Source organism: Culex quinquefasciatus, chromosome 3 (assembly GCF_015732765.1).
Source record: "Culex quinquefasciatus strain JHB chromosome 3, VPISU_Cqui_1.0_pri_paternal, whole genome shotgun sequence".
NCBI lineage: Eukaryota > Metazoa > Arthropoda > Insecta > Diptera > Culicidae > Culex > Culex quinquefasciatus.
In genome coordinates, this window is record NC_051863.1 from 193,418,970 (window position 1) to 193,445,490 (window position 26,521).

At 35.7% G+C, this 26,521-nt stretch overlaps 1 protein-coding gene across 3 annotated transcripts in view; it reads right to left on the reverse strand.

The window, feature by feature from the left end:
• Nucleotides 1–20,600, reverse strand: part of LOC6030992 (neurotrophin 1) — a 48,640-nt gene extending 28,040 nt beyond the window's left edge. Inside the window, exon 1 of one of the 3 annotated variants that reach the window (XM_038264064.1) lies at nt 20,525–20,600. The gene's annotated coding sequence lies outside the window, so the exon portion shown is untranslated. Of the gene's footprint in view, nt 1–20,465 lie in introns of all 3 variants that reach the window. The other 2 variants (XM_038264063.1, XM_001841793.2) reach the window with 2 other exon arrangements.
• Between the last annotated feature and the right edge of the window lie 5,921 nt (nt 20,601–26,521).

Here is a 26,521-nt window from a genome sequence, read left to right on the forward strand (position 1 = left end):
CCACCCACGGCTTGTCTAAAGGTTATTTTTATAAAACTTGAATGAACCTCGGTAATTCTTTCTGGAGCTTGTTGGGGGGACTGTCCCGAGTCAGGGAAACTGTTTATCGAAAAATTCTATCGGTGAAAATTGATTTTATCTCATTTTGAAGTTTTTATACAATATATTTAACCCTTACAGTCCGAACGTCTGATGCGAGATACCGAAAAAACCTTAAAAATGCTGTATCTTTGGCCTCTTTTGACCAAATAAGTTCGTTCACCCCTCAAAAGAACCGGACAAATCTCTATTTTCAGAATCTACAAAGAAATCCGGAATCGGTGACTTGGCCACGGAGATATTCCGGAACCTAGTGGGGTAGGTTTTTGTCCGGGTATGCAACCCAATCTACAAATCATGATTATTATAATAAATTCTTCAAAAAAAACCATCCCAATTTGCTCCAAGACCTGTTCTGGACATATAAGGCATATTCCTTTGATCCCGGACCATCGGATATGAATTGGCCACCCTTCCGGAACCGACTACACAGGAACGGATGTCGAATTCTACATCAAGTCTAATATGGCTTCCGACATGTCAAACGGCACTAAATTTGGCTCAGGAACACAAATTTGACATCCTCAGTACGTTCTGGTGCCATTTGGCCACCCTGTCACCAAACCGGAATATCCGTAACATGGTTCCGGTGGACCAATTTCGGTAATTTCACGAGCACACTTTCCGACATGTCAAACAACACTGATTTTGGCTCAGGAACTCAAATTTGACATCCTCATTACGATCTGGTGCCATTTGGCCACCCTGCCACCAACCCGGAATATCCATAACATGGTTCCGGTGGACCAATTTCGGTAATTTCACGAGCACACTTTCCGACATGTCAAACAACACTGATATTTGCTCAGGAACTCAAATTTGACATCCTCATTACGATCTGGTGCCATTTGGCCACCCTGCCACCAACCCGGAATATCCGTAACATGGTTCCGATGGACCAATTTCGGTAATTTTACAAGTACACTTTCCGACATGTCAAACAACATTGATATTTGCTCAGGAACTCAAATTTGACATCCTCATTACGATCTGGTGCCATTTGGCCACTCTGCCACCAACCCGGAATATCCGTAACATGGTTCCGGTGGACCAATTTCGGTAATTTCACGAGCACACTTTCCGACATGTCAAACAACACTGATTTTGGCTCAGGAACTCAAATTTGACATCCTCATTACGATCTGGTGCCATTTGGCCACCCTGCCACCAACCCGGAATATCCGTAACATGGTTCCGATGGACCAATTTCGGTAATTTTACAAGTACACTTTCCGACATGTCAAACAACATTGATATTTGCTCAGGAACTCAAATTTGACATCCTCATTACGATCTGGTGCCATTTGGCCACTCTGCCACCAACCCGGAATATCCGTAACATGGTTCCGGTGGACCAATTTCGGTAATTTCACGAGCACACTTTCCGACATGTCAAACAACACTGATTTTGGCTCAGGAACTCAAATTTGACATCCTCATTACGATCTGGTGCCATTTGGCCACCCTGCCACCAACCCGGAATATCCGTAACATGGTTCCGATGGACCAATTTCGGTAATTTTACAAGTACACTTTCCGACATGTCAAACAACATTGATATTTGCTCAGGAACTCAAATTTGACATCCTCATTACGATCTGGTGCCATTTGGCCACTCTGCCACCAACCCGGAATATCCGTAACATGGTTCCGGTGGACCAATTTCGGTAATTTCACGAGCACACTTTCCGACTTGTCAAACAACACTGAATTTGGCTCAGGAACTCAAATTTGACATCCTCAGTACGTTCTGGTGCCATTTGGCCACCCTGCCACCAACCCGGATTGTCCGTAACAAGGTTCTAATGGACCAATTTACGGATACTTTCCGATTTGTCAATTACCGAAATTGGTCCACCGGAACCATTTTTTCCGGATATTCCGGGTTGATGGCAGGGTGGCCAAATGGCACCAGATCGTAATGAGGATGTCAAATTTGAGTTCCTGAGCCAAAATCAGTGTTGTTTGACATATCGGAAAGTACCCTTGTGAAATTACCGAAATTGGTCCACCGGAACCATGTTACGGATATTCCGGTTTGGTGGCAGAGTGGCCAAATGGCACCAAATCGTAATGAGGATGTCAAATTTGAGTTTCTGAGCAAAAATCAGTGTTGTTTGGCATGTCGGAAAGTGTCCTTGTGAAATTACCGAAATTGGTCCAACGGAACCATGTTACGGATATTCCGGGTTGATGGCAGAGTGGTCAAATGGCACCAGATCGTAATGAGGATGTCAAATTTGAGTTCTTGAGCAAAAATCAGTGCCGTTTGACAAGTCGGAAAGTGTGCTCGTGAAATTACCGAAATTGGTCCATCAGAACCATGTTACGGATATTCCGGGTTGGTGGCAGGGTGGCCAAATGGCACCAGATCGTAATGAGGATGTCAAATTTGAGTTCCTGAGCCAAAATCAGTGTTGTTTGACATGTCGGAAAGTGTGCTCGTGAAATTACCGAAATTGGTCCACCGGAATCATGTTACGGATATTCCGGGTTGGTGGCAGGGTGACCAAATGGCACCAGATCGTAATGAGGATGTCAAATTTGAGTTCCTGAGCAAAAATCAGTGTTGTTTGACATGTCGGAAAGTGTGCTCGTGAAATTACCGAAATTGGTCCACCGGAACCATGTTACGGATATTCCGGTTTGTGGCAGAGTGGCCAAATGGCACCAAATCGTAATGAGGATGTCAAATTTGAGTTCCTGAGCAAAATCAGTGTTGTTTGACATGTCGGAAAGTGTACTTGTGAAATTACCGAAATTGGTCCACCGGAACCATGTTACGGATATTCCGGGTTGATGGCAGGCTGGCCAAATGGCACCAGATCGTAATGAGGATGTCAAATTTGAGTTCCTGAGCCAAAATCAGTGTTGTTTGACATGTCGGAAAGTGTGCTCGTGAAATTACCGAAATTGGTCCACCGGAACCATGTTACGGATATTCCGGGTTGGTGGAAGGGTGGCCAAATGGCACCAGAAAGTACTGAGGATGTCAAATTTGATTTCCTGAGCCAAATTTAGTGCCGTTTGACATGTCGGAAGCCATATTAGACTTGATGTAGAATTCGACATCCGTTCCTGTGTAGTCGGTTCCGGAAGGGTGGCCAATTCATATCCGATGGTCCGGGATCAAAGGAATATGCCTTATATGTCCAGAACAGGTCTTGGAGCAAATTGGGATGGTTTTTGAAGAATTTATGATAATAATCATGATTTGTAGATTGGGTTGCATACCCGGACAAAAACCTACCCCACTAGGTTCCGGAATATCTCCGTGGCCAAGTGACCGATTCCGGATTTCTTTGTAGATTCTGAAAATAGAGATTTGTCCGGTTCTTTTGAGGGGTGAACGAACTTATTTGGTCAAAAGATGCCAAAGATACAGCATTTTTAATGTTTTTTCGGTATCTCGCATCAGACGTTCGGACTGTAAGGGTTAAGAAAAAATCATGAAAAAGTATTAAAAAATGGCTGAAATTTTGATGTTTTTTTGTTGTCATTTCATCAAAACATCAGTTTTGAGTTCCCTAAACATGTCTTCAATATCCTACATCATGGAAAAATGTTTATCTTGGTCGTCAGTTTCGATAACAGCTGTAAAATAATTTTTTTCCTAGTTTTTTTCTCAGATTCATCTGGAAACATCAACTTTATTCGTGTTTGTCAAAACTGTTTACGAAGATTTGTAGCAAATAACATCCAGAATAAATTTGCAGAATAAACATGCTACTACATCAAATCTCTGAAAAGTTATAACAATTTTAGTGTAGAGAAAATGTTGCAAATTTTAAAATTCTGTGATATTTATTCCCTTTTTGTCCTACTACTATTTAAATTTTTTTATTTGTAAAAAAACATGTTGAAATTTTTTTGAACATCTTCCAAAATTTTGCTAAGCGACTCAAGTGTATTGTTGAATAAAAATGTTGTATTTACGGTGTTCTAATACAACAATTTCCTACGCAAACGGCATGGCCAAACTCTAAAGTATTCGGATCGGCTTAAAATTTTCAGGATTCTCTGCCCAAAATAGTTTATAACATTATTTTGTTAGGTCATTAGGGTGGTTCCGACCGCGTCAGGGTGGGCCAATTTTTTAGATTCTGAAAAAAATAAATTTCTAAACCATTACTTGACACTGTTTCATCAAATTATTGTTATCCGGTTTGTGAAAGAAAAGTGACTAATTAGGCTTTCAAAGAAAAATACGCATGAGTTCAGTTAAATCGGCGTTTGATAATGATTAAAAAACAATCTCAAAATTGACATCTTTGAACCACCCTGACGCGACCGGAACCACCCTAATGACATAACAAAAATTATGTATAAACTATTTTGGGTAAAGAATACTAAAAATTTGCTACAAAACGACGTAAACAGTTTTAATAAATACGAATAAAGTTGATGTTTCCAGATGAATCTGAGAAAAAAACTAGGAAAACCCTTTTTTGCAGCTATTATCGAAACTGACGACCAAGATATACATTTTTCCATGATGTAGGATATTGAAGACATGTTTAGGGAACTCGAAACTGATGTTTTGATGAAATGACAACAAAAAACATCACAATTTCAGTTATTTTTTTAATACTTTTTCATGATTTTTGCCTAAATATATTGTATAAAAATTTCAAAATGAGATAAAATCAATTTTTACCGATAGAATTTTTCGATAAACAGTTTCCCTGACTCGGGACAGTCCCCACAACAAGCTCCAGAAAGAATTACCGAGGTTCATTCAAGTTTTATAAAAATAACCTTTAGACAAGCCGTGCACCTCTAATCTTTTGCAAGATTTCAAACAACTATTTGAGCGATGTTTTAGGGGATCATTTAAAAGTTCAAAATATCTTAACATCTTATAATTTCAATAAAATGAGAGGTCTGTGCAATACCTATCATGCTTATTTTTATATTCAACCAAATAAATTTTAACCCACTAAGCCCAACCCTGCTTCTAGACGGGTTACGATCTCAACATTTCTCTTAAAATAATTTTATTAGAAAAAAAGTGGCCTTGGAAAAAAGTTACGTTTTATGGTTTAACAAATCGTGATCCTTTTTTCTGCTTCTATTTATCTAGTTATTTGATTGTTTCAGTAAAATCTGCTAGTTTGTTGAGTTTCTAATGATAGGAAGACAGGAAAGTGAGAATTAAATTTGAATTTTCCACCTTTCTATCAAACTGTTTCACACATGGAATAATCGTTTACAGACTATCCACCAGAAACCTATTCGATCATTAATAGTCGATTTTCCCCAATCACGATCATTATCAAAACGGAGTTGCTACTGCTGCTGCTACCACTGCTGTTCATTCATGCACAAATCGATTACCGTACAATGTTTAACATAAGCCTCTTCTTCCCCCATCACCCAATCATAATCGTCGGCTAATGTGCGATTTAGCGTCGGGATTGGCTTCGCACTCTGGAATTTCCCCCTTTACTGCCTTTTGCCGAGAATTTCACTGTTTTTCTCCATCTGTACTGCACACGCTGATCAATTTCGAACACATGTTCTCTTCGCGGTTTTGCGCGCCCGATTAAAGCGTAAACAAAACACAAGTTTGAGGCTGGCCTCTCGCTGTGGGCACAACCAAAAATGTAAAAAAAAACTATTTAGCTAAATTTAGTAATCTTGTGAATTGGTATTTGATTTCAATTCGATCGAACTGATTTTTCGATTTTGAAATAAATTTCCAAATTTGGTAGTTTTTTTAACAGTGCAAACTCAAGTTTTGCATGCCCGTGCGCAACTCGTATCGATTTGGAGAACTTTCTACTGATGTCTGTCGACGACCGGTTGGGAGTTTTAATCTCCCTCCCCGTGTTTACAGATTGTACCTTGGCCTGTATGATATTCCTTGGCCAGCAGGCTCGTGCCATCACGTGGCCAGTTTCTCTCCCCCGGAGCGTGTTCTACTAGCCCAGAGCATCTCCCGGGTCTTTGGGTGAATGAACGCAACCGCAGATCTGTGCGTGGATGCTGGCGCATAGAAATGCAAATGACCACCATTAACTCTGTGAAGATCTGCCTCTTTCTAAAGCAACTATCTGCAGTTGTCAGCGCAGGTCTCGAGAGTGGCAGAGTGGCAGCGCGGACTTGTTTTTCTTCGAATCTTTCATAATTTGGCATTGGACTTTTTTTTTTCTCAGTCGACAGGTTGGCGGCACCTCTTGCCGTTGGATTGTCGAGAGGTGATACTGAGCATACTGTGGTGAAATCACCACCAGAAGGTTCCCTAACCTGTCAAGTTTAAAGAAGGCATTCCAGAAGGTCATAAACCTGTCGAGTGCATTATGTTGTGTACCTTCTATGTTAGAGCTCTTATCTGAAACAGGTTCATTCCCCCTTATTAGACATATGCTCATGCGCCTTATGCGCATGTGCCTTATGCTAATAGGTTGATCAAACAACCAGAGGGATAAGACCAGTCGCGTTCCTAACACTGTTTGGAACGCGTATAAATAGGTAGGAATAAGAAAATAAAGTCAGTCTTAATTTAAGTAGAGCCACGTCTACATCAATTCTATATCACAGCCGTATAGGGCTGGCCACGCCAGTCGGCCCTAGCCTCCACATTGGTGGCAGCAAGAAGAACACACGTCGTAAAAGTCAAAGCGTGAAGTGAAGTAAATTCGTGAAAAAAAAAGAGAAGAGGCAGCGGCAGTGATTTAAAAGAAGAAGTCATAAAAACTTGTACAAATTTCATGCAACTATGGCCGCGACTACCATCGTCAATTGCGGTATCGATAAGCAACGATCAGTCACCATTACTAGGTCGTATGCGTCATCCATTTTGGAACCAACAGAAACCGAGATACTACTAATTTTGGAAGACCTGTCCAACGGACACAACTCAAGGCCGGAAATCGGGAAATATTCACTCAGTGACTTGCAAGCTCGAGTCCTTCATCATGCTCGAGGCACTAAGGACAAACGAAGAGGGTCAGCGAAGTCAGTAGCAGTAACTAAAAAGTGATTAGTCCACCCAAGGCCAGCGGAAAGCAGAACGAGACGTAAAGAGGTTGACTTCTAAGAAGCGTAAGCAAAGCAGCCACTGGAGAAACTGAGAGGCCCAGAGTAGCAGAAGATCCACCCAATCATGGTCAAGAAAATGAAGCAGAACGAGGTACGAAGTTAAAAAATATGTATATATTAGGATTGTGGATTCAAGGTTTAAATAGCATAAAAGCCCATGAACACATGTCTCCATTAAGGAAAAACATAAATTCCATTCAAAAGTTCAAGCATTCAAACAGCAATGTTTTTGCATAAACAATTTTATTTATAAAATCCATCTTTAAATCAAAACGTTTTACAAGAACTGAGAGTGGTTCGAAACATTTAGAAGTTTTTCGTCAATTTTTGATTTGAAAATCGATTTTTTTATTGTATTAAATAAATTCAAAATTGTGAAAATCTTAATCAAAGGCAATACGGTGACATCTTAATGACACATAAATATTTTGAAAACTGAAAAACCGCAAGTGTTTGAAAAAAAAAGTTGCATTGGTAGCTGATAAATTAAAAGTAAAAAGAATCCTGGAAAATGGATTCCAAAGAGCTCCTGTACTAGTCTTGAAAAATAGACATATATACATTCAAAAGCGTGAACGGAATTGCAGCCACACCCGCAATCATGGGGTCCCTGAGCTTTTGCGTAATGAGGTCAACAAACTGACAAGTACGTAAACGGACACATTATGTCTGGCGTTTTCCAATCAAATTATTTACAATCACACCTTGAAACAAAAAGGTCCCTGATTTTCACGCATAAGACAGACGGATTGTGTGAACGGGTTCTAAAAACCTGGCATTTTTGCAGCCAAACCATGAATCAATTGGTCACTGTGCTTTCACACAGTGGTGTTCTGATCATCAAATATCTATAATTACGGCTATAGGAAAAAAAACCTGAAAAACAACAATGTGATTTGCAGCACATTGGCCGAATTATAATGTGGCACCGCAAAGCCAACATAAGTTGAAAAATTCAACAAAGATTGCAAAAAAAAAGGAGCCCAACACGAGTTGTTGCAATCTAGACAAATAAAAGAAACCCCTGTAGGTTGCAAAAGATTAAACAAATAATATACGGATTCAGTCGAAATGGTCAGATAAATGTATGCAATCCTTCAATGAGTTGAAGTCGTTGCTGACATCAGAACCAGTCGGTAAAATCTATATTTTTCAAAATTTTGATTTAAACCAATGTAACAATAAACACGATGATGGTTATCATAACAATTATTTTTATAAAATTTACGAAGTTTAAAAAAAAATCCCAAAGGTAAAGAAAAAAAATTCAATGGAAAATGTCATGTTGTTGAAAACAGTTGTTAGAGATTTGGTTTTTGCACCTGAAGTTGCAGCAAACCAAAACATATGGGGTGAGGGAGACTTCGTTGATCACGAGATTATTGACCACGTTTAGTAATACAATAAATACCCCGAAGGATAACTAATTACGGATTTTATGCTGATAGGCAATAAGTGTGAGGAAAAAGACAAATAAAGAACAAATCAATAAGAAGTGTACAGTGAACACACAAATGTTTTAATGCAAAAAAAATAAAAAATTAGTAAACTTATTTGTAGTTAAGCTAAAGTTGTAATAACAGGTTATTATTACCATAAAATTTACCAACAAAAGCTTATCAGTAATCAATTGTTATTATACACCAAAAGTATAATGACAACCGGAAATCAAATAAGACAAAATCATACAAACAGCAGGACAGTAAAATTTTGTGAGCATATAGATAAAAACATACATGCATATATACATGAGTACAGATATACATACATGCATACAAACAAACATACATAAAAGTTTCATGAATGAAACTTTTCAGATAAGGGTGAGTGATGTGGTGAAATCACCACCAGAAGGTTCCCTAACCTGTCAAGTTTAAAGAAGGCATTCCAGAAGGTCATAAACCTGTCGAGTGCATTATGTTGTGTACCTTCTATGTTAGAGCTCTTATCTGAAACAGGTTCATTCCCCCTTATTAGACATATGCTCATGCGCCTTATGCGCATGTGCCTTATGCTAATAGGTTGATCAAACAACCAGAGGGATAAGACCAGTCGCGTTCCTAACACTGTTTGGAACGCGTATAAATAGGTAGGAATAAGAAAATAAAGTCAGTCTTAATTTAAGTAGAGCCACGTCTACATCAATTCTATATCACAGCCGTATAGGGCTGGCCACGCCGGTCGGCCCTAGCCTCCACAATACCTTTTAGTCTATTACAGGCTCTTTAGGTGCCTCTTGGACTGGACGATTGAATGGTATGTCCGAATGGTCTCTGCACCCTTGAAAAAAGCATTGAATGGTACAGTCGGATCGGTTCTTCTCGAAGTAGTGGCGAGATTGTCAATCCCTGTTGTAGTGCTCTGCACGGCGGCGGCTTGGTTAATTCAATGCTACCGACTATTGTTGTGCAAAAGGTGTTGACAAATTGCTCAACAGTTTTTACAGCTGTTTTGTGCAGTGTATTCTAAGGTCTTTTATTTGTCTAGCATTTAAGAGAAGTTGTACCGATTTAAAATCTACAAAATGTGGTAAATGATCAGTTTCGATACCAGTTCGAAGTGCTACATATTTCAAACAGTCATTTAGGAATTTCAAATTGCTTAAACAAAGTTTCCTAAAGTTTATTTTCATTCCGATCTGCAATCAAAGTTTGTTAAAAAGGTATAAAAATCGGTAAACATTGTTTTCGAATAGTTAAAACTCGATTTTTTTTTTCTTGCATGCTTATTTTTTTAGAACATTAAATAGAATTGTATTGGCATTATTACTGATTTACAAAATTCATCAATGTTTGTGTGATTCAAGAACACAGCAAATTTGCGTTTTATTGAAAATCTTTTTAATATGAAGCAATATCTGAATCTTATTTTGAGGACTGGGTTTATGGCCGTTTTTTGTCTTTATTATAGTTAGCATTTGAGATGTTTTAATGTTTTATTTGTTGATACATTATTTAATTTCTTTCCAAATTTGCTAATAATTCTATGTGTAACAAAGCCACAACAACCCGCAGGTCATGTCAACGAACTACCATTGGTGGTCACTCAATAGTGTTGATTCTTATATCTTTAATATAAACATAAAATTAAAAATCTTTACTTCACGCAACACAATTTTTAAAAAGGTTAAAAATTCTGGAAAATAAATTAAAATAAATATTACATGAAATATCCAAAAATATTTAATAACTCACAAATATTTATGGTAACTAAAGCAAGCAAAAGTTATATTATATTAATATATTGAGAAAAAATGCGACTTTTTCATCATTAGTTGAAAACAAGCCATTTATTATATTTTACTTTTGTATTGAAAATTCTTATGTTTTCCCCTGAAATAACAATTTTTAACTTACCTCAAAAGTCAGAGGATGTAAATTAATTTTTAGTGAAAAATGTACATAATTTTAAACATTTTACTACAATAAGTCATTCAGTTTTTATCAATTAGAGGCTTTTTTAAATAAAAAATAATAATTTTGGAATCACAGATCGAAAAAAGACGTGAAACTTTAGGACCATAAATATACAGCATTTCCTCACGAATACAGCACGATTCGAAAAAAAGGTTCTCCAATCGGGCTCAATTTTTTTTTTTTTGGCCGAAATAATTAGACCCGTATTTTTTTGTTTGGCCATTAGGGTGACCTACGCCGTTCAAGGGTAGTCCAAAAAATTGCAATTTTCGTCGATTTTTGCAAAAACCACTTTTAAAAAGTCATATCTCCGCGCCATTTCCTCCGATTTTAGCTGTGTTAGACGCAAAAGAAAGATGATTAGTTTGGCTATTTGGGAAAAATAGTAAGAAGTTTCAAAAATCTAGCTTAACATTTGAATAGGTCGCATGAAAACTTTAAATGCTGTGTCTATGTCTGAAAATATTTTTACCTGATTCCTCGGAAACTTTTACATAATATATCAAAAAATTGTGAAGTTATGTTTTCAATACTTTGAGATACGATATTTTGAAAATAAAAACAGGGTTTTTCGACGCGCCACGCGCAAAAATGGGAAAATGACGAAAACGGGAAAAAATCGACTTTTTCACTAAAACTAAGATAATTTGATAATTTCAGCAATGACCTATACATGTTAGGGTTTTTTTTCAAATTTTCGTAATTTAAATACCCAACTTTTTAAAAGTGGGTTTTTGCGAAAATCGACGAAAATTGCCATTTTTCGGACCACCCTAACACGGCGTAGGTCACCTTAATGACCAAACAAAAAAAATACGGGTCTAATTATTTCGGCCAAGGAACCCCGAGACAAATTTTGAGCCCGATCGGAGAACTTTTTTTTCGAATCATGCTGTTTTCGTGGGGAATTTCTGTACACGTATTGATTAATTCATTGATATTTTGCAAATTTGTGACAGTAGCATAACCGTTATAATTGTGACACTTATTGCCAAATTTTTTGAAAATTGTGTTTGAAATTAACTTATTTTCTGTTTCGAATATTTGTATTCAGATTATTTTTAAGAGTTTTGAATCAAAATCAATATAAAAAATGAAATAACAAGCCATAGTCTCAACATTTGAATGCAAAAATTGTTTTGAAATGCATTTCCCGAGCAGACGGAAATAACTCGGGAATAACGTTTTTTGATCTTTGAAAATACTAGGCGAATAACATTTTATGTTATTAATAACAAGATTTGTTATTCTCGTTATGATTTTTTTTGTTATTGGATCATTATTGCAATATCAAACTAACATTTTTAGTTATTCTTCGAAAAAATGTATGTTATTATTTTTTGTTATTTTAACAACTAATCCATAACAAAAAAAAATATTTTAAAGTTGTTTTGGCTTTCAATCAATATCAGACCAATAACAAATTTTGTTATGATAACATAAACTGTTATTAAACTCTGAAAAACTGGATTTTGCAAGAAAATCCCATAACACTTTTTGTTATTTTAACAGTATTTGTTATGTCCGGGTTTGAACTACTTCAGTTGTTTTGCAATCATTTGATGAAAATTTGATGAAAACAAAAATAAATAGCGAACAAAAATCTTTTTACGATACTAAACATCGAAATTTTTCCAAACATGCTTAAAATGATGATAAATGCAGGGGAATGCGTTTGAAATCAATTTCAGCTGATTGCATTTAAATTTCTATTGAAATTTTAAAGTCTTTTGATTTTTTTTCTGCCCCCTGATTTTTCGGGCCAACTTTGAAGTGGGGGTGACAAAAGTTTTAAATAAAGTTTGTACCAGTCTTATTACCAAAATAATTTTAGGCTTTTTTATAAATTGGTATTAAAATCAAAAGTAAAAAGCTTAAATAATTTGGGTGGTTGACAAATAGTTGATAAATTTTGAAAAAAAAAATAAGCGATGTTTTTTCAGACATGGATAACCTTAGAACTATTGAAAAAACATATTTTTTTCATCCCTGCTATTGTTAGATTTATCTCGGTGCACTGCAATAACATAACATCACTGTTGAGTACTTTTCAATTCTAAGGTTATTTTTGTATGATTGCTTTTTGGGTGTTTTAAAATCCGCTTTGAATCTTTGAGTACTTTTGACCCAAAAAGCAACAAAAAATATAAAATTTGTTTAAAAAAAACTCAAGCAAGAAGTTTTTAAATTTGTTTGAAAACGTATAAAACAACGTTACCTTATTTTTGATAACAGGCCGATTTCGGGGAAAATTGCTCAATACATCATATACTTTTGATATGTCACTCCATTGCCCGAGTTGATATTTTGTTGAGAAATCACAGCTCATTTCCTTCTCGAACATGCTCATCTCAGTTCATCGTCCCCTGAACAAGATGAAACAATAAAAAATCTCCCATAAAACGGACGTCCTCGTTATCGTCCTGCACTTTATCATCATATCGTCTTCATCATCATCATCATTATGATCAACCTCAACACCCCCACACACCCCCTGTCGTCCCATCCATGCCGGTTTGGGGCCATCACCTCCGCCTGGCCATTTTCCCGCCACCCCAAAATGCCATTACTATTGAAATCATAAAAAGAGAGGCCCGCGCACATTCACACATACTCCATTTTGGCGCGGTGAATTATTGAGCTTTTTTTCTCTCATTTCTTCACCTGTGTTCGCGCAAAAAAAAATCCCGCTTTTCACCTTATTTTGCTCGGTTCATTTCAACTTTTCAACTCTTTTTTCATCCTCTCACCCGATTGGCGGTTGTTATCTGCGCGCTAAACTACTGTTGTTTCATTTTGGTCCGATTTTTTGGTTCACGGTTGAAAATGGGGAAACAAATTTAACCCATGTTTTGGCTGGTTCTGTTCACCTATTTATTCCACTTTACTCACTAGGTTAGGGTTTCAACGTAAATTTGGTTGTTTCAAATATCTCAGGTGTGTGTTTGGTCTGCACAAATTCAAATCAACAATTTTCGAACATATTTGTAAAAGTCATGGGCGAATCATCTATTTAGTCTTCGTCCCGTTAGGGTCAAACAAACACCTGTTGCTCACATAATACTTTGAGCTTTGAGTACCTTTGGTTGAGTATCATCAGCTGGAAGGACATAAAAACCTGCAGTTATTCTCGGATTGACGTACTTATTTCCGTTTTAATAGTTTTTCGCCCTGCACGAGTCTTACAAGTAAGCAAGTTAAATATAGCTTCAAAGGAGTGTATGTTTGTGTTTTAATGTGCAGTTGATCACCTGCAAGAGAGTGTTGTGGCTCAAGCGATAGAGAGAGGTGAAATGGTTGCGCGTAGAAAGGCCAAGTCACATTGCATTGCACACATTTTCCGTACGACGACGTCGTCGACTTGGAGCTTTGGAGCAAGTGCAATGAACTTGAAACTATGCACACAAACACAGACGTAAGTGCTTGGAACTCGACACTAGACAACTGCCGCACGTACCTTTGATCAAATCTCCGTTTGATATGTGTGGGTTGATAGAGTTGCATTGCGTGGTGTTGTTTCTTGCTCAAATGTTGTAAAGGCGGAAAATAGTTTTTTTTCTGGTGCTAAACATTTTCCTGTAATCGAACAATGATTGGCATAAAAAATTTAAAAAGCACGAAAAGTCACCTTTGTTTTGTGAACTAAGCGTACTCTATGTGCAAACATTAGAAAATTAAGTCTCAAATTTGAAAAAAAAAAAATATTTCCTTTTCCCTAAACCTCGGTTAGGGCCAAGGGACAAAAGTGTTAAATCAAAGTTTAAATAGTGTAATCAAGTCTTCTTAGCTTTCATGTTTTCACATCACTTCAAAATATGTTTTTATCTTTCACACGTTTTAACTACCGTTAACCGGGGTGACTTTCAATTTATTTTTGGAATATTTCCCAACTGGAAAAGTTTTTCTCAGGATTATTATTTTCAAAACATGTACTGGGGTAGGCCACACAAAATCCATGCACTATTTCTGAAAAAAAGTTTTTTTTTCTATAATGTTTAGAAAAATAGGTACGTTAAAAAATCTCATTTTAAATTCCGGGGTGATTTTTATAGTCATAGTTTTTCTTGTTAAAATCAGATTTAAGGTGTTCAAACTTTATTTTTACGTTAAATGTACCATCACTAAGGTTGCTGACATAGTTTTTAAGAAAAACTATCGATGTATATATTTAGTTAACTAAGTTTATAAGTGTGAATACAAAGAGAGACAGTAATGCATTCTGCTAAAACGCTCAACCAAACCACAAAAGTTTATAAGCTTTTAAGCAAAATTCATATAAATTTTAGGTAAAATTGTTGAAAAGTCGAAATTTTGCCTGAAATTTGTTAAATCTACGAATCACAAGTTTTCTCATTTTATATGAAATTTGTTCAACTGAAATTGCCTATAAATTTGAAGATTTTTTTCAATTATGTTTCAAAAACATATATTATTTAATAGATACAAAATTATTTACCTTCTCCTAGTGGAAATTTTTTTCCGATTCATGTTCATTGAGAAAATCATGACACTTTGGAAGTTTGGAATAATGACTTTCATCAACATTTACTAACTTTTTAAACTTTTCAATTTGTTATGAAAAGTTCTTCTTGAGGTACTTTGAGTACTTCTCTTCCAGTATGATTCCAAACCATTCCGTACGTATTTAATTTGTTCTCTTCATTTTGCGGAAAAAACTCAAACCTATCAAAGCCACCCCGGCTATCAAAGTCACCCCGTTTTACGGTACATATAAAATTGATTTTTAAAATTTAAGAGCGAGTCCACGAACAAAGCAAAAACCTTATCATGCGACCTCACCAATCTGCCTGAAATTTTCAGGGCACTCTAGATCAACGGCAAGTGGGGCAAATCGGGACAAAAAGTTTGAAGGTTCAAAATTAAATTTGATTCCAAAATTCGTAATGCATTTGAAAGGGCTTAAAAATGTAACAAAATGCAGGGTGAAGCAACCCAATTGGTTAAATCTAAAAGGAGTTATTGGCATTTAAGTGAATAAATAAGGCGTAAAAAATATTAAATAGACACTTTGTCTTTTAGTGATTTTTTTGGCTGTAAATTTTTGCTCGGGGTACCCCTTCAATCAAATTTTCCGGTGATAATTTTATCATATTCGTATTCCTGAGACAATTTCACAAAATGTTTATTTTCATTCATTAAACGCTTTGAAAAAATTAAGTAAAATTTAGTTTTAGAACTTTGGGACGCAGCAGTCACATTTTGATTTTTATTACTTTTTATTTTCCACTAATTTTTGTCAAACCAACACAGTACCGTTAAATTTGAGAAAATTCCTAAAACGTGTAAAACCGGACTAATACGTGTTTTGCTAATGGATTTAGACCTTTTGTCAGGTTCATGATATCATTACACTTTCATCGAGTTGTTTAAGGTCTTGATGCAACCGAAAGTTGTTGCAATTGTTGATTATCTGATTTTTTTAATAAGGGGAAATATGCCCATTTTAAGCCTAATTAGCGGTCGTGTTTGAATGATGCTGGACAATCTGGAGTGTTCCTTGAAATTTACTAAAACCAAGTACACCAACGAGTAAAGCAACTTTATGTGAACATTTCTGTTTATTTTCACTTTTATTAAAAGTAATGCTTTTTCTTTTACAAGCATTTAAAAAACATATTTCCCAAATGCATTCTAATCAGTCGAGTGCATTGGGCCACGCCCATTTTCCTATTTTCAACTTTGTCTGCTTCGAGCTCCCAAAATGGATGAAATTTTAAGCGAACACTCACGAAAAGTAGCATTTATAGAGAAAGTTTCCTGGCAACACCATAAGCGCTGCTGGTGGTGTTGGTGGCCACCCTTTGTTCTTTATTTGCCTTCGCTTCTCGCTCAGTTTTCTTCAGCCTTTGATTGGAATGGGTCGTCAAAATTGAAACGTCAAAAGACTTGGCGCGTTTGTTTTTTGGATGGCGCTTGCTAATTATTTACATGTTTCTGGATTATTTTTCAAGTGAGTTACTAAATAATGTGCAAAAGAACCGGTTGCCGGTAGTTGGAAGCAATTTTATATCTTAAGCGCTTTGAAATCGTTAGCGCAAGTGAAAAGATATTGATGGCGACTTTCGTTAAGCAGTTAACCTCTCATTTTGCGTGTGGATGTGTGTGCCACCAAAATGATGAGAAATGGTCTCGCAAAATACAAATTTTGATCAAAAGTGCATTAAATTTGATCTTTTTGGCCAGTAAATGGCATAAATTTGCGTGCTTACTCGAGACGGTGCCGTAAGTTTATATCATAATTAGTATTTTTGGAGCTTTAATCGAGCATCAAACTCTTCATATGACGAAGATAGGTGTTTGATTAGAAAGGGTATATTTCCCTTAAGCATAGTGACGTAAGCCATTAGACTTGTACGATATACATTATAAAACTTTAAAATTGTCAAAGAGAAATCAAACAATAAAATTTTATATCGAAATTCATGATTTTCACAGAACACTGAACAAATCATTAGTTAAGATTTTTTCTGAACCCTGATTTCAAAGCAATTGTTTGAAGAATATTTAAATTCCAGCCGAACTAAATACAGATTGTATACAGTATGTAAAAAAAATATTTTTGCAATTCCGTCGTGAAACTAATTACTTTTCCTGTCATTCTTGAACGACGAAACAGCCTACTTTTCTGTACCAAAAATAACAAAATCGAACAGTAACCCTTTTCAAAACAAATGCTGAAAAGTTCTACTTTTCAGCACTGAAATGGATGCTGAAAACTTTTCACTTTACTTTTCAACATTTTTTGAATTAAACGATTCATTGACATGGACATTTATCCTATAATTATGTTCAAAGGGTGTTTTCGGAATTGCAAAAAACGTTGTATGGAACTCGTTGCAAAACTTGATTTTTTCATCACTCGTCGTATGTATCCAACTTGGTGAAGCTCGTTGGATAAATGTACGACTCGTGCTGAAAAAATCCTCTTTTCGCAACTTGTTGCATAAACTACTATTACACCCCTTGGGCACAACTCACATTTTGTGACGAAACATGTGAACAATTTTAAGTTTGACAGAAACCTAGTACCGTAAACTGGGGTGACTTTGATAGCCCGGGGTGACATTGATAGAAATTTGATTTGGCCACTAATTTTGATACATCCAATGTAACAGTCATATTTTTGCATATATGTTCGATAATAAGCTATCCCTTAATGCTTGCATACTCAACATTCTCAAAAATGTTTAGATATTAATTTGACGGGCATTTGAAAAACCTATCAAAGTCACCCCGGGCTATCAAAGTCACCCCAGTTTACGGTACAACCTTTTGTTCATAAACTCATGCCGAACATTTTGCTACAAAAAAACTCATGAAATAGTAGTTTATGCAACAAGTTTCAAAAAGAGGATTTTTTCAGCACGAGTCGTACATTTATCCAACGAGGTTCACCGAGTTGGATAAATACGAAGAGTGCTGAAAAAATCAAACACACACTGAGTGAAATTTTAAGTCAAATTTTCATGTATTTTATCAATAAATCGTTTAAATCAAAAAAATGTTGAAAAGTGTTACTTTTCGAAACAAGTGCTGAAAAGTTCAACTTTTCAGCACCCATTTTAGTGCTGAAAAGTAGAACTTTTCAGCATTTATTTTGAAAAGTGTTGCTATTCGATTCTGTTATTTTTGGTACAGAAAAGTAGGCTATTTCATCGTTCAAGAATGACAGGAAAAGTGAGTAGTTTCACGACGGAATTGCAAAAAGATGATTTCTATAAAAAGTTGTATAACAAATACTACAACAAAAATCAAAAAAAGGTGCAAAGAAAGTTGGTACACTTTTCGAAAGTTAACATAAATAAAGTTATTTGTTGACAAATCACCATAAATCCAGTCTCCCAGCTCCAAATAGGCATCATTGACTGATTAAAAAACAATTTTAATTGAATATAAAGTTTACTAACTACTTAGTATAAAAGTTTATATAACTCTGGAAATTTTATATAAAACTTATTTTAACTTAATTTTGCAAACTTTTAATTTAACTCAATGTCAATATATTACCATAGACTTGCTAAATAAACAATTGGGAGTGGGTATAACTCCGTTTTCAGGGTCTTTGTATCGATAGAATATACCTTTTATACTAACTAGTTAGTAAACTTTATATTCATTAAAAAATATTTTTTTAATCAGTTAAGGATGCCTGCTTGGAGTTGATTTTTGTAGTAGTATTTGTTATATAACTTTTTATAGAAATCATCTTTTCATAATTTTTTTGTAGCAAAATCTTTGGCATGAGTTTCTAAACAAAACGTAAATTGTTTACATGTTTCATCACAAAATATGCATTGCGCCCAAGGGGTGTTAATACTTTTTTTACATACTCTATAGATAATGTGTAACCAATTATAAGGCGATGAACATAAACAAATGTATAAAGGGATAACACCTTTAATACAAGAAAAGTGCTTCTAGTCTATTGATAATTATGCAAATGTGCCGGAGCCGGTGGTGTTTTGGTATGCTTGGTTGCCTCTCACTCAATCTATTTATAATATTTTATAGAAATTTATAAAAATGCATTTAAAAAATTGAGTTTTTAAAGGACAAAATTTGCAATGATTTGACTCATTAAGAGAAATTGAAGATAATAAATGTATTGTTGCACCAAAGCTATCAGGAATATATCTCATTGGGAAAGTTTTTTTTATTACGTAACGCAAAAAATGTATGTTTGGTTATAATAAACAAGCTAATTGCAAAATCTAAATTTTTGGTAAGTAAATATTTAATATAATTTGAATTCAACCTTATTGAGCCAGCAATCAATTGAACCATTTGAATTGAACAAACTTTTAAATTAATCCGAAAGTTTCCATCACTCCTTCATATTTGATAAATTGCCAGGTTTTTCCAATTTTATGATAGGTACTTGGCTAGATTTAAACCATTAAAACCACTTCAAACCGACATTCAATGCATCTAATTCAATCAATTTTAATCGTCTTAATTCGCACCACCCATTTGTTCACAACAAGTTTCACTTCCCGGACATGATCCAGAAAGCGCCGCGCCGAAAGCTCAACGACACACAATTTGCACCACATTTTAAAAACACCTTCGAAAATTTTGTTCCGCTTCCTGTTCCCTTACCATCCCATCCATCACACTTTTCCCACTCGAAAATAATAAAAAAAAAGTCTGCGCCCATCAATTAATATTTCACAGCAACTTTCCTTCCCTCAACACCTTTCTATCCCGACTTTCAGCGGCGGCCAGGTTGTACGTACGCAACAAACGGTAAAATGTTGTGGGCGGTGTGCACAACATTAAATTAGAGTGCATTTAGCGTGATTGCTCGGCCGCGGACTCGTTTCCTCAAAACCTTACCCCCAAAATAGAAAAAAAAAATCGAAAAATCGATCATATAATTATGCTTCTCCTGGCGTCTCTCCCCCTGCGTTACAGCGCGCCACCAAGTAAACAACCGAAATTTGGCTCAATTCGAAACACACTTCGAATCGCCTCACATTCAATCAATTATGATGATGCTCTGAACAAAACTCACGCGCGAAACGAGACTACATCATCTTGATCGTTTCACCTCAAATTGACACATTTTCGCACCAACAGCCCACAAATTGTTTTACAGCAGCGCTCAGTTTGGCACAGTTTGGCACAGGGTCTGCTCTTCCTTCCCAGTTCAACTTCACAGTCCCACGGTTATCAACCAGAAGCTCGGCGCTTTCTCCCCACTGTCTGGATCCACTCGTAAAGAAAACAACGGCGACGACGACGACGACGACACTTCACGGTCACTTGAGCGCTAAAGCTTAAGACTAAGTCAGCCCGAAATCAACGCTCGTTAGATGATCACTTGTTCCGAAAAATTAGTGGCCCAAGCCCCGCTTCTTCAACAGTCGATGTGTGTGTGTTCACCTTCTTCAAACTCAACGGATTCTTCTTTCTTCCTTCCGATTTGTTGAACACTTTCTCACCAGGCACCACGGTTTAATGCACAGTTCACTCGGCGGAGAAATTCCAGAAAACACCTGCGACTTGGTCCGAGTCTCGTTCACGACTGATCCGCGGAAGGTCCGAGGCCAACCTCGGAAGCGCCGTAATCTCCAGCAGCACCACAAAGGGGAGACCACGTTGTTGTGTTGGCCGGCGTTGCGCGGCGAACGCCGCGAACTGAGAGACTGAGAGAGTGAGTGACTTCAACGGGGGATCTCTCTGCTTTGGGGAGAGACTTTTAGTTTGAGAGTGTTTGATAAAGTTACCAAAGTTTTTTTTTAAATTGTATTTATTTAAAGGGACTAAAAATTTGAATGAATTTTTGAAATTACAATTTTAAAACACATCAAGAAATGTGAATTAACCTGACAAAATCTTTTTTAAAGTAACTTTTCAAACCCACCTTGCACGGCCACGCGGTTTTCAAGCCGAAGACAGATTTCAACGACGTTGGCGACGAACCCAGTTCGCTACCCCGCTGTGTCTGGAGAGAAATTATGCAAATTTTATTCCTGTGCCATAATTTGGTATTCGATGGGGCGGGCGTGCCATTTCACTTCAAGGTGGTGCTTGAGTGAATTCTTGCTATTTTTTTTCGGGGTGAGTGTTTTGTTTATTTTTTTAATGGGGAATTTTGACGCAAGAGGGCAACGATTCAAAGTGGAGCAGTGCTAAGTTTGGAAATAGAACAGGAATGGTTCGTAAATCTGATCGATTTCTGGTAAGGATGCTTAAATGAACTTTTTAAATCTATGCATTTTAAAGCTAAAATTTTTATTTTTCCTAATCTTGATAATTTGATAGAAGTATTCATTTTTTCACATGCTAGAAGAGCACGTGAAGTAACCGTTTTATACTCATACGGTTGCTGCTACCTCTGAACTTAAACCTAAGGCTGCCACCCTGAGAAGAACCCATGACTTTCCGCTCATGAGGCGAAACCCGTAACCATTCGGCCACAGGAGGTTGGCTAGAAGTATTCTTATGACATGCAGTGTTTCATAACTGGTGAAAATTTTCCCCCCAAGGTGAATGGAAATTTAGTCATTTTTGGGGGAGAATTAGGACGCATATGAATCCAATGTAATTAAATAAAACAACTAAAAAAACAAAAATTTAAAAACTTATTTTCCCCGGCATTTTTTTATGAAATGTATATTTTTTGGTTTTTGCATTTTTTTCACGTGAGCATTTGATTTTAAAATTTATTTGGGTAATTCTCTACCAACTCACGAAATCGGGAAAAGTTGCCCCGACCCCTCTTCGATTTGCGTGAAACTTTGTCCTAAGGGGTAACTTTTGTCCCTGATCACGAATCCGAGGTCCGTTTTTTGATATCTCGTGACGGAGGGGCGGTACGACCCCTTCCATTTTGAACATGCGAAAAAGAGGTGTTTTTCAATAATTTGCAGCCTGAAACGGTGATGAGATAGAAATTTGGTGTCAAAGGGACTTTTATGTAAAATTAGACGCCCGATTTGATGGCGTACTCAGAATTCCGAAAAACGTATTTTCATCGAAAAACACTAAAAAGTTTAAAAATTCTCCCATTTTCCGTTACTCGACTGTAAAAATTTTGGAACATGTCATTTTATGGGAAATTTAATGTACTTTTCGAATCTACATTGTCCCAGAAGGGTCATTTTTTCATTTAGAACAAAATTTTTCATTTTAAAATTTCGTGTTTTTTCTAACTTTGCAGGGTTATTTTTTAGAGTGTAACAATGTTCTACAAAGTTGTAGAGCAGACAATTACAAACAAAGAGACGAAACAAAGAGAAACGCAAAAAGTAACTTTTTCAAAACTTTTTTTCGTAAAATCGCGATAACTCGTGATGTTTATAAGCAAACCCCTTATGTCTATATATCAAAATTTTTGTAATTGTCTGTTCTACAACTTTGTAGATTATTGTTACACTCTAAAAAATAACCCTGCAAAGTTAGAAAAAACACGAAATTTTAAAATGAAAAATTTTGTTCTAAATGAAAAAATGACCCTTCTGGGACAATGTAGATTCGAAAAGTACATTAAATTTCCCATAAAATGACATGTTCCAAAATTTTACAGTCGAGTAACGAAAAATGGGAGAATTTTAAAACTTTTAGTGTTTTTTCGATGAAAATACGTTTTTCGGAATTCTGAGTACGCCATCAAATCGGGCGTCTAATTTTACATAAAAGTCCCTTTGACACCAAATTTCTATCTCATCACCGTTTCAGGCTGCAAATTATTGAAAAACCTCTTTTTCGCATGTTCAAAAATGGAAGGGGTCGTACCGCCCCTCCGTCACGAGATATCAAAAAACGGACCTCGGATTCGTGATCAGGGACAAAAGTTACCCCTTAGGACAAAGTTTCACGCAAATCGAAGAGGGGTCGGGGCAACTGCTGTGTGAGTTGGCGGAGAATTACCCATTTACATTAGTTCAATAATTCTTAGTGATTTTTTTTTCTTCTTGGCGAGCACTGTTTTTTTTTAGAAGAAAACAGTATCATTTATGTACATTTAATACTGTTATTTAAATTTATAGTTCTTGAAAATTATTTTTCAGAATTTTTAGTTTTGATCAATCACTATTAATTGTTTATATCCTGTAATTTTATTTTTCTTTATTCGTTCAAGCTTAAGAATGATTTCCGCACTTTTATTTTTGAAAATAGAAAATTGAGAAACTGAATTATGCTAAAATTCAGAGGTCATCATTTTATTTTCTTTGTTTTTTTCTAAATTTCCAAATATGTTTTTTTATTCAAATGTTAAAAAAGCAAATTGTAATTAAACTTTAATTCACAGTTAAACTAAAAAATAAAACAATGTGATAAATTTTAAACCTTTTATCTGTTACAAAATCATTGTTATATAAATTTTGCAGCCTTTATTACTCAAAAATTTTATTTACTTTTTCTTGCTCAAATACTCTTTTGTCAATAAATTGTTTTTTCAGTTGAAATAAATAACAATTTTAAGAAAAAGATGCATTTATTACTTAATTCAATTGAATCCTAAATAGAATCTAATCTTTTGGATGTAATCTAATATGTTTTTCTCCTCTTTGATATATTTTTAAAATATTTATTTATTAAATTCTCATCCATGTACTTCAATAACGTATATAATTTCGAACCTGATTTCAAATAAGTGTCAAATCAAAATCTGAGATTTCTCAACTTGAGTCCAGATTTTATTAATCAATTTATCAGGTTAAACCTTATTTATAACAATAAACAATTCATTTTTTCCAGTTGAAAAAGATCATGAAAATAATAACATGCGATACCTAATTTCAAACTCTTTGCAAAAAGCCTGATTGAAAAAGAAAACGATGAATTATGCTTGTCGGGTTACATGTTGAGCTTTATTACATATTTTTTCCTGGAAAAATAAATAAACTGAATTCATAATTTTTTACAGCAAAAAATCTTCGATGTTATAAAATTTTATTTTTAACAGAAAAAACTTTTTTTGTCAGTTCAATTTATGATGAAAATGATTAACAACGTAAAAAAAGCGTGTTAAATTGTTTTCAGTTGAAATTTTGAAGTTTTTTTGATTATCATCAAACAGTTTGTGTGCATCGATTATAACTTTTATTTTTATGTTGTATATTATATTAAAATTTGTTAACATTTTAAGAAAAAAATGCTCTATTGAAATTGAACTTGGCCTCGAATGAAAAATGTTTCAAAATGCTCAAAACACTGCTATAAAGTTCAATGTCACAGCTCTGACAAAACACTTTCAATTTTTAAAGCCTGCCTAAACTACATTGTCATTGCCCCGAAGCAAGTCAATCCGTTTATTTACCATGAAAGCCTAACCGCAAAATCGATCAAATGCCGGTGGTGCTGCCACCGTTCAAATGCGACAAAGAGCCCCCGACAGGAGAAAGATCACTTCTCGTTTGACTATTTAGAGACCTAAGGTAAAAACAACCACGATTATGGTGAAGGCGAGGAGAAACCGAGAAAGGAATGAAGAAGAAAAAGCCTGAACAAATAAGTCAAGGTTATGAGCCAAGTTCAACAGGTTTTCAAGTTGGCTTTTTGGAATTAAAGCATTGTTTTTCGTTTTGTTCTTCTCCTAATTCACCGAACAGTGTGAACTTATGACCTGCAACGACCGACTGAGATTTGAAAAATAATAATCCCAAACCGGTTCGTCGCTTGTCGGGCGATGAAAGCCTCCCATTTTGATGAGTCTCTGCTCGTGACGAACCCAACACAATTACTTCCATTTTCGAACAAATTGGATTATGAGCTGCAGCTTCCTGCTAAGCCCGCATTTAATAGGCCCCAAATACGGATATAGAGCTAAGCGTGAAGGCACATGCTGTACCAAGAGACGGGAATGAACTCGAAGCAGGTTCAAGCGTGGAATGAAGAAGTGAAATCTTTCGCTCGAATCCTCTGAAAAAGGTGAAAAACCTGATGCTGTTGCTGCTGCTCGTTACCTTGACAGAGACCGTAGACCAAGCTGAGATGAGACAAAAAACGGATGCAAACAGAGTGTTGTAAACAAAACAACAAACAGAAAACACGTTTGATGACCAATAAGGAAAAGTGACAGACCGAGTCACCTACATCAGCATCAGATGCAGCAGTTTAAGAGGAAGAAGAAGCTGTTGTTGATGGAGAGTTGAAAAGGGGTGCGTCCGAGCCGGTCATTGACACAGTTTGTGGAGGTTCCTCCTCGGCAAAGCTGCCCGAGCACTGTGTAGCAATCATGGCAAGGTAAAGCCGGAACCGAAGAAGAGATTAGTTTTTGGCATGCCAGAAATGTTGTCACTGATTCGGGGCACACGATTAGGAATTCGGCAAATTGGCGCAATCGGTCGTTAGAGCAGGTCGTTCGGGCTTCTGATTAGGTGCTAATGAACAAATAAATTAGGCTTGTGTGTCTGAGCTAAGTGGCTTGTTAGGGTGATTAAGACATGATTTTTGTTTTGTTTTTGCATAACGGAGTAAAAAAAAGGCTTAGTGATGTAGGACATAAAAAGTAAATCACAGAGACATGCAGTTTTTTTCCACATTTTCTCAATATCATGTTTTGTTTTGTTTGAAATATACCCACTTGCTCACTTCTCATTGAGTAGTTTATCACTTGATTTCTGACGAAGAAGCTGTAAATGAATGCTAAAGTTCATAGAAATTTGATTATCAGCAACTTATGCCTTAATTTCAAATAATGCTCCAGAAAATTAAAAAAAAAATCTCAAATTTTTCAGCCAAACTATGAATCTTGGCCAATGTATTTCAAATCATTAAATCGCCCTGCATGTATGCCGATGAAACCAGCTATCAGAACTACATCGAAAAAAGAATTGAACGCAAGGTTGGACATGATATGGATAAAATCTGGGTCTTTGCTTGATATTTATGTTGCCTATTCAAAGGCGTTTGCAGTGAAGTGTTGCCAGAACAGAAAGATCACATAAAGTGGTTTACTTCAGCCATTTTTTTAAAAATTTTTTTTTAATTAAAAAAATCATTGATTATTTCAGGAGCAGGGTCTAGAGTACTAATAATCAATAAGGCTAAGTTTAAGTGTTGCCTTTGAAAAAATTCAAAATTTTCACATTTACTATGAAGTTTGACCTAATTAAAATGCCTATAAATTTGAATATATTTTTGAATTAGATTTAAAAACACATCAAACTTGCAATTTTCAACTGTGTTTTGGTGGAAAACTGTCCAATGAATCCAAAAATAGTATATATTCCACTTCGAAATTTGTTTTATAACCCTCGATTCTAAACGGGCTTCGATCTTAAAATTGCCAAAAGTCCATCTTCAACCAATTTTTGATATTTAAAAAGTATTAGAAAGAAAAACTCTTAAAATTATAGAAAATTTTAGGGTTGAATGTTTGACTTGTTTCCTGAACAACAAGCAAAAAAATTAATAAGTGATTGTAAAAATATGAAAAATTCAGAAAGGCAAAACGTAATGATAGGAGATGGTAGAATGGGCCCATGACT